Consider the following 9,828-nt stretch of genomic DNA (forward strand, 5'->3'; position numbering starts at 1 on the left):
TTTCATCTGAGCAATAAAACCGGCACACCCCAAACAACAAAAACCTAGACACGGATAAAAAGTGCCCACAAGCTTCATGACCCTACGAGGAAATATCTTGGACGCAATTTACATAATAAATAGCATGGGATTCCATGAAACTGACCTAGGAACATAAGAAAGATGAACGACCAAACATTTATTCTTGTTTTGAAGGCCAATACACTCCCCTGAACTCAGACTCTGCATGGAGTTCCAGTGGACGGGGAAAACACGAAGGCTGCCTCGAAAAGACTCCACGCTTGAAGGGTCAATAAGAAAGGTACCTAATGGGTGGATGCAGAACCTGAATGGTTTTTTTTCATCTGCACAACACACAGCAGTTTATGAGAAACCACAAATAAATGATATGACCCAAGAGAGGCATGAGGTAGCACACATTTGCGGCCGAAAATGATAGATGCGCTCACCCAGATCACAAACCTAAGAGAAAGAACAAAGACTTTGACCTGTATATATGTGAACGGAGCAGAAAGGGGCGGCCGAAGACCGGCAAACTTCGATTGTCCCATGAGGAAAACGAACAGCTGGAGAGAACAATCCTATGACCAAATGCACATAAGAATCATTAGAACGAAACTGTAGAACAGGAAAACATGTCGTGATGCTGGATGATGCAATTTTTGTTGACGTGTTTTGGAGATTTATATTTGCATCAATGAAGTTTAGCACAATATCCTATCCCCTTGATCTTGTAAAGGTACTGATAATAAGGAGTAGGTACCTACACACGTCGTTGCCCCTAGCGGCGAGCCTCTGTTGCTGCCGCACCACACCCGGTGAATCTCGACCTCCGCGTACGTCGTTGCCCTGCTGGCCCGGCCATGATGCGCGCGTCGACGCGCCCAGCTACCTTGTTAGAGCCGCGCCATGTGCCGCACGAGCGCCAGCGCCGCGGCCCTGCAGCCCGTCGCCGCCCGTGCCGAGCCGCCGCCGTTTGAGGGCTGCTGCATAGGCGCCGCTCAACACCGTGCCAGCCGCGTCATGCCCGCGCAGACGTAGATGGAGAGAGGTGTCGGCACACCTATTATGGACGGGGAGAGACGACGGCGGGGGCGTCGTTGCCCGAAAATTCTAGACCTACAGACCAGTTACGAGCTGCAGGCTACGGACAACCTTTTCCTAACAAACCTCTCTTCCCCCCTGATTTTCCGGGTGGGGCAAACCAGCGTGATTTCCCAATCCTTCAATCCCACGTCAGTCCGTAATCAAACATCACGTAGAATCTGCGCGTAAGTGTAGCAAAATTTGTCGTTGCCATGCTTGTCCTCCTCTTTTGGCCACGGTTCTCACAATGAAGGCGGCGGCGGGATGGGAGCCAGTGGCGTAGGTAGGATCGGGCGGAATTCCAGATCGGGCATGGGCGCCCCGGTGGATTTCCTGAACCAAGATTGATTTGGGAGAGCTGGACGCCGGGATTTTGGGTTAGCATTTATTTCGAGGTGCGGTTAGGTGGGAGGTTAGCGATACTTGAGGGTGAGGTTACGTGGTTGCCAATTGAACCTCTCTTTGCTCGCTGGCAGAGTTGTCGTCCGCCCGACTAAATTGCTAAACGCAGATTTGACTGAGGGTTGATATAATCTTAACGGTTAGATCAGATAAAGTGATATGATCATGAGGTTGTAATTGATCCGTGTTATTATAAGTACGTTAGGCTGTGTGCATTTAGCGATGAATATGTTTGCTTGTTTAATAATAGTAGAGAAGTAGAGATGTGAGCTCAGCTTGTGAAATTTGCACTGCGCATTTTGCTAGAAACCACTCGTTCAGTCCACACTCCACAGTCGTGTCCCACTGACCACTGTCCTTCCCCAAAACCCTCGTCCATGGCGGCCGCGGCACCGCCGCTCGCGGAGTTAGCCCGCGACGCTATGGCCTACGTAGCCGAGGAGGAGGAGGAGGAGGACCCCGAGGAGGTGGAGCCGTGGGTTTCCTCCGACTCGGAGCCGGACGAGCACCCGGCGCCCAAGCCGCGGAGCCCTTCCCCCGACACGCAGCCGGAGCAGCCGCCGCCGCCGCCGCCTGCGCCGACGAATTCGGCGTCCGAGGTGGCGGAGGAGGGGAAAAAGGCGGCGCCTTGGCCCGGGTTTCCCGGCGCGAGCGTGTTCCGGCTGGTCGTGGCCGGGGACAAGGTGGGCGGCCTCATCGGCCGCCGGGGCGAGATCGTCAAGCGTCTCTGCGATGAGACCCGCGCCCGCGTCCGCGTCCTCGACGCCACGGACGGCGTCTCCAGCCGGATTGTAAGTCTCCTTCCCTGTAATTTTGGTTGATGCTGGTTTGATGGTGGTGGTTAGGGCACGGGAAATTGAGCATGACTGTCTACGGTCTCATGCGGTCACAATCAGGTTGATGCATCAGCAATATATAAGGAGCTAAATTAGAAATTGCTTTGGGATTTGTGCATGCTCACTGTAAGAGCATTTCCAACTGCTCCCCTTTCCCCAATATTTTTCTGGTATTGGGGGATTTGGGCCAAAATACCAGCTCCAATAGCTCCTCTTTCCCCAGTATTTTTTGGAGATCACAAGAAACAGCCCATCTTCCCCTAAATGGAGGGGGAGTCGACCCTCTCTATTGGAGCTACCATCCCCAATAACCGGAAAAGTGTTATTGGGGAGCCCCAATAAGTGCTTATTGTGGGAGTTTTTTTGTGAGCTGTTGGAGATGCTCTAAATTGGACCGTGGCACAACTATGGGTCTGCCGCAAGCAACACTCGACATGTACATCAGCAATTGTGTGCCAGCATTGCCCTGGTTTGGGTTGCTCATTTCCAAGTTCTCTTGGGACTTGAGATCATCAAGCGCCTCTGCGAGGAGACCCATGTCCGCGTCCTCGAGACCACGGTCGGCGTCACCAGCCAGATTTTAAGGCTCCTCCCCCGGAATTCTGGTTGATTCATGTTAGGATTTATGTCTCAATGGTGGTGGTTAGGACATCAGGAATTGGAAATTGAGTCGCTTGTGCCATGCTTAGTATGCGGTTGGGCGCGTGGTGCATGAATTTCTATGGTCTCATGTGGTCACAACCATGGATTAGCAATATAAGCTAGCTAAGCTAGAAATAACTTTGGGATTTGTGCATGCTCATTGTAAATTGCACTGTAGCGTTAGTGTGGGTCTTCCACAAGCAGCTCTCGACATGTAGATCAGAAATTGTGTGCCAGCATTGCCCTGGTTTGGGTTACTCATTTCCATGTTCTCTTGAGAATTGTGCACTGTGGCCATCGGCACATTGTTACTGTCATCTTGCAACGCTATCCTAGATGTAATTGTGCTGTTTCTTGCATAAGGACACTGATGTGTTGTCACAAGGTCAAATAATTATATAATCCCCATGCTCTTTCAAGTTCGAACTCACACGGATGTGGTCTAATCATCATTAGAGAAAATGAGTAGACAACTGTAAGACGATAGAAACCAGGTTGGTCCATCATATATAATAGTTCTGGAACCCTTTTTAAAAACCTTGTCCTGGAACCTAATTTGGTTATGAAATGGACGAAACAATGACATCAATGTTAGCTTTATAGTTCCAATTGTTCAATGAGCTTTTTTTGTTAGCATTTAGTAGGTAAGTGACTTATTGTTTAATTTAATTATTCTACAAGATATCTCTACTTTGGTAAGTCTTGGCCATGTTATCTGTTGGGTTGTTGTTTTAGTTTAGCAGTTTTTGCAATCATAGGAACAAAGGCATTACTCTGGCCATGTGTTAGGGAAGTTGAAATGGCTTGACCAGGTGAAAATTACTCTGTCTCGTAAGCATAAGCTTTTTAAAACGGGAGGATTCTAGCGTGGCATGTTGAGGTGGTACTTATTGTGAGTACATTACATAAAAAAAGAACAAAAAAGGTTAAACTTAGATCATTTGTTTGTACTTTCTTATTCATTGTGTTAAATTTTATACCTCCTCTTTAGGTCTTGATATCCGCAACAGAAGAAACACAAGCAGAACTGGCACCTGCTATGGATGCTGCAGTTAGGATCTTCAAACATGTAAATGATATAGAAGGGATCAATCCTGATGTCACATTATCTGCTTCTGCACCAGAAATTTGTTGTGCTAGATTACTGGTTCCTAAAGCACAAGCGGTGCACTTAATTGGCAAGCAAGGAACCATGATCAAGTTAATGCAAGAAACTACTGGTGCTACCATGAGGATTATAGATCAAGGTACACGGTTATACATTTTCATGTTAACTATTATGCGATGCATTTCCACTTTGATCCATAGAATTACTGGTCATTTTTATTACCTATGAATTAATGATATTGGTTTCGCTCTTGGATGTGTAACTTGAAAAGGTATATACATTTTCAACTCAAGTATTATGTGATGCATTTCCAGTTTGATTTGTAGAATCGCTCAGTCATTTTTGTTACCTATAAATTATTAACATTGGTTTCGGGCTTGGATGTATAACTTGAATGTGGAAACAAGGGAGTATACCTGGGCATTCTAAAGCAAACATGGTGTCCCTAACTTCTATGATCCATCATTTCTTGTACAAGAGTACTCCACCGGTACTTGATGTCAAGTTCTTTTTGCTGAGAAAAATCCAGAAAAACTATTGGACTGTTTTCCCAACTTTGTGTTGCAGCACCAACCTTCGCTGAAAAGTAGCACCTGCCTTCTCCCAGAAATTAGTAGCACCGGCCCTGTTCACTAGAATAGTAGAACGTACTCTGTTTCATCACTGAAGGAGGAGTGCAATTGATAGGATTCTTGTTCTTGTGTTATCTAACTTTTTAGCATGAGAATACTTTTGGTTTTGTTGGTTGGCACCAATTTTTCAATCAAATTATTGTGATCCTTGTAGAAAATGGTGGTTGCTTAAGGGATTTGCACCAATCAGTTAACCAGATGGTTTGTTGTGACCCTATCACTTGAAAATTTAAACTCCCCCACTTTTATAAAATACTGAGACCAGAAGTCACATAAGCTTCCAGATTGCATTGCATCCCTATATATCAGTGGTATAATCGAACTAGCTTGGATTTTCCCTTCCCTGATACATAAAGCACTGAAATATTCATTACGGCAGAGAAGAAACTTGATTTTGATCTGGTATTTGTTGCTACTAATACCATGGAGATTCTTTTGCACACTGTAAAGAGTCTGCCTGGCAGGTTACATTTTTAGAAGCCCTACAACATACTTATCACCTTATTGAAGCTTATACCGTTTTGCCGGCTTTTCAATTTCGATCTCGTTTTGGTTGTTGTGAATTCAATCTAGATCACTGGATGTAACACATGATACTGGATCTACTTTTCTAGATGACTTTTTGAGTAATCAGATGGTGGTTGAAAGAATTGTGGAGATACGTGGTGCTTCCCTCAAGGTCCTCAATGCCCTAAAATCAGTACTTGGACTTCTCCGGAAGTTCCTAGTTGATCATAGCGTCCTTCATCTATTTGAAAGAAAGGTAATCCTTGTTACAGTTGTTGCTGCATGTTTTATTATAAGGATGAGAGCAGCTTGTAACGTTCTCATGGAATTTATATTTCTGTTGCTTATCAGCAGAACCAAGCAGTAACCGAGGTGCAGGATAGTTGTAAAGAAAATCAGGTCACCAATGGTTATGCTCTTCCAGTGAACCAGGACCTTTTGTTATCCGACAGTCGAAGTCCTCTTAACCTGAATGGCAGCAGATATTTGTCATACGGACATGACCCATCTGTTTGTGACCCATATTCACCAGATATCAGACGCCCAACTGTCTCCTTAATATCAAAGGTCTAATGCTATAACCATTGTCCCTTAGCTGCAAACGTATATCATGCCAGTTATTAGCTTGTAAAAATGTGCTCAGGTTTCACCTGGTATAGGCAGATTTCTTCTGTTCATTTTCCTTTTTGAGTTTTGACCCTCGAGACCTGACTTGGTGTAGTCATCTTACATCAGACTTGCTGCGGTTGTTGTTCTTAGTTTCTTACAGAATGTTTTGGCTTTCAGATTATGCAAACGATGCAGATCCCTTTGCTGCAAGCTGAAGAGATAATTGGTGTCAGGGGACAGACCATTGCTCATATACGTTCTGTCAGTGGAGCAGTGGTTGTCCTCGAGGAAACTGGAAATTATCTGGATGAGGTTCTAGTTTCGATCGAAGGCACTTCTTCACAAGTTCAGACCGCGCATCAACTCATACAGGTTAATTATCAATGTCCTGAGGGGTCCTACTTTACTATCCATTTTCTGAATTAGATTAGGATGCCATCTGAATTTTATTTTATTTTTTTGCGCCCAGCCTACTACGCATACACAGATAGTTGCCACCTACCAGTTACACTAGGTCTGACCCAAGAACTAAATGTGCTAGAGTATACCGGATTGTTTTTCTTGCAACAAGTTCAGTGTAGTTTACACAAGGTTGGAGATGCCAGCCAACCTTTAGAAGATAAATTTGTCGTAGATATCAGACCAACAGGATATTAGAAGGAAATGGCGCATGGTCGCTTTCACTCCCAAGACTCCAGAGCGGGATAAAACTTGAGAAGCCACTTGTGTGAGTTGCTCCTTCTTTATGAGTAGTAATTTTTCCTTTATTTAACTATTGGTGATTCGGGCCATTTCGTAACTAGTCTAGGTTCCAGCTTGCTGGAGGTAGCTACCCAGGACATGATCTATCACCTATGTAAAATGTAAAGCACACTACACAACACAACCCTTGCTACTCCTCCGGTTGTCACAGCGTTGATTCCGCTGGGCGTCTACATGGAGACCAGCCATCGACGCCTCTTAATTGATCAAATCAAATGAAATGGCCGTTGCAAAACACAGGATTCATTATACCATCTTGCGCGGTTGATTTATCGGTGCAATGCAATCATGAACCGCACGGTTGAATGTCTGTTTTTTGACCTGTCGCCATTTTTGCACGCAGGAGGTCCTACTGGGCGACGGAAAAGTTCTACCACCCAGGAGCAGCAGCTACGGCAACCCAGAGGCTGGCCCGGTCAGGCCGCCGTTCGCCCCGCGCGGCGCTGCTCCGGCGAGTCCGGAGTACGCCCCGCCTCTGTACCGCGACTACCGGTCGTTGTCCGGGAGCGTCCGCCACTGCCACTGCTGCTTACCACGGGTACAGGCTGTAGCACGCGGAGCCGAGCGACTGACCGCGCGCCTATCCTCCTCATCGCCGCGCCTAACCTAACGATCACCACCCGGACCATGCCCGATTAAGCAGGAATTGAATGGAACGGCTTTGCCGTGACGATTGATCGTTTTTGGGGACGTGATAGTTTCCATGCCGGCTTGTGATGGAAATGCTGTAGATGGCAACCGAACGCCTCCTTGACTGCATGTTTTAGTGTCAGCCCAACGCTGTCTTCGACCCTGCTCTTCTACCTGGCTGGTTCATTCCCCCTCCTTGTAACCCAGGCAATCCGGTGCCACCATTCTGCTAGGGTGGGGGCGGCGTCCTCTGCGATCAGCTTCCCGACTGCTCCGGTGAATGGGGACCGGCGACGACGGCGATGGTCTCTCTCTCTATCTATCTCTCAATCTCTCCCGTGACGACAATGTTTACTTTCTGCACTAAGGGCGTCGACTGCGACGTTTCAAGGCGCGTGACCGCGATTGAAACATTTGTGCATATTTCAGGCTCCCAAGCAAAATTCGAGGGCACACCCCATTATCTAAAATAACGATCTTTTTAAACCAAAATAAATACACACCCCTCTAGGCGAAAGTACCTTCCTACAATTGAGGGGGTGAATAGACACTTAGCAAGGCAATGGTGCAAATTTTTATTTTCTTCGAACTTAGGTAGATTTTAGCACAAGTTAAATAACAACCAATACAATCTACACATGCATATCTAGAGTCTAGGGAGCAGACGAGGAACAACATGCAAGTACAGGAATGTAAAGATGGTAGAGATAGAAAGGTCAAACGCAATGAAGCCATGGTAATTTTTGGTGCGGTTTTGATAGGTGGTGTTATCGTACATTCATGTTGATGGAGACTTCAAACAACTGAGGGTAATGCCTGTGTGAGTCCATGGAGGGCTCCACCCACGAAGGATCCACGAAGAAGCTATCTTGTCTATTTCATCATGGTGTACGCCCACGAAGGACTAGCCTCACTCAAGATAGATTTTCACGAAGTAGGCGATCTTCTTGCCCTTACAAACTCCCTAATTTAACTCCACATGATTTGGAGGTTCACACCTAGCCAATCTAGGAGACATCACTCTCTAAAAGGTAACATATATTGTTGTTGATGATGAACTCCTTACTTTTGTGCTTCAAAAGATAGTCTCCTCAACACTCAATAACTCTCTCACAGATTTGGCATGGTGGTGGCAGAAGGATTGGAGTGGAAAGTAACTTGAGGGGGTAAGAGCATCTCCAGTCGTTGTGCTCCCCTAGGGACGTTTTTTCGTCCGGCTGGGGCTGCGCCGGCGCAAATTTTGGGCTTGGGGGAGATTTTTCCAGCCGTCTCCACCTCCAAGCATCTCTGCACCTCGACGAGGAGGACGCGTGGCGCGCAGCGAGGAAGCGACCAGGCCGGTGACGATGTCGAGGAGGCCCCATGGCAGAGGAGGAGGTCCAGGCCACCGTCCTTGTGCAGGAGCGACGCCATGAAGAAGAAGAGGAGCAAGAGGTCCAGGCTCTCCGCTGCGCTGTGGGAGCTCAAGCTGGCGGCCAAGGCGAGGGACAAGGAGGGGCTCCTTCAGATTCTTGTCACCGGACACCGCACCAGGACAGCAGTCTTGGTGGCCGGCTGGCTGTAGAGCCCGACGCCGTCGTCCTCCATGATCTGGAAAGCGAGCGTGACGACGAGCTCCACGCCCTTGGCCTTGCCGGTGAGCAGGAATGCCATCTGCCACTGCCGGACGCGCTCCCCCCGCTGGCTCTTCTCCGTGGACTCCTTCACGAGGGCGCTCAAGTCCACCATGCTCTAGCCAAGGTCCAGCTCCGGCGCGTCCACAGCGACCACGGACAACAGGAACGGGTGAGGCTCGAACTTCGCGGGTGGCTTGCCGGCACCCCCGCCGCTACAGTAGATGTGCCCCAGTCTCCTCGAAGTCCGCCTCGCCCTGCTGCACACGGGACGGCATGGTCTGCACAGCGCCCTCGTGCGACTCCTTCTTGCACATGGCCACGATGAGGCGGAGCCCGTCCATGGACGGCGGGAGGCCCTCGCCGCCGCCACCTCGACGGGAGGCCAGGGCAAAGGAGGCGGAGCCCGTCCATGGACGACGGGAGGCCCTGCGCCGCCGCCACCTCGACGGGAGACCAACACAGAGGAGGCGGAGCTGGAGAACACGGGGCGGAGGCTTGGAGATGCAGGGGGCTTGGAGAGGCGGGAGAGAGCGGGAGCGGACGCGAAGGCGAGGCGGCGGAGGTGGTTGTTGGCCGCCATGGCGTGCGGGGGAGGCCGGGGCAGAGGAGGAGTAGGATGCAGCGGTGGAAGGTGGGTGACGGGGTGGGGTAGGTGGAAAGAGAGGAGAGAGAGGGGTTTGCATGTGAAAGGTAGCGCCGGTGCCCCAGCTCGCCCCCAGCGCGTTGGGTTTCTCATGGGAGCGCTGGCCGAAACTTTCCTCAAATCCGGCGAAAAAGGAGGTCTTGGGTGCATGGCTGGGGCGATTTTTACAACCGGCGCAAAAAAAGTGGTCCTGGGGGGCTGTTGGGGGCCTAGTGGAGATGCTCTAAGAAATCAAGGATCAAATGGTTGAAGTGGATTGTTTTGATCTCGACACAAGTGTAGGTGGTTCTCGCTCAGAAAATGGATATGGGAAGTGTAGTTTCATCCCGGTTGCTCTCTCTGAGAGTAGGTGGCT

The 9,828-nt window shown here is 48.8% G+C and overlaps 2 pseudogenes; one reads left to right on the forward strand and one right to left on the reverse strand.

The window, feature by feature from the left end:
* Positions 1-1,760: 1,760 nt before the first annotated feature.
* On the forward strand, positions 1,761-7,642 carry LOC125514509 (annotated as a pseudogene).
* A 1,075-nt stretch (positions 7,643-8,717) lies between these two features.
* LOC125516534 lies at positions 8,718-9,171 on the reverse strand (annotated as a pseudogene).
* Between the last annotated feature and the right edge of the window lie 657 nt (positions 9,172-9,828).

This window comes from Triticum urartu, chromosome 6 (assembly GCF_003073215.2).
Source record: "Triticum urartu cultivar G1812 chromosome 6, Tu2.1, whole genome shotgun sequence".
Taxonomy (NCBI): domain Eukaryota; kingdom Viridiplantae; phylum Streptophyta; class Magnoliopsida; order Poales; family Poaceae; genus Triticum; species Triticum urartu.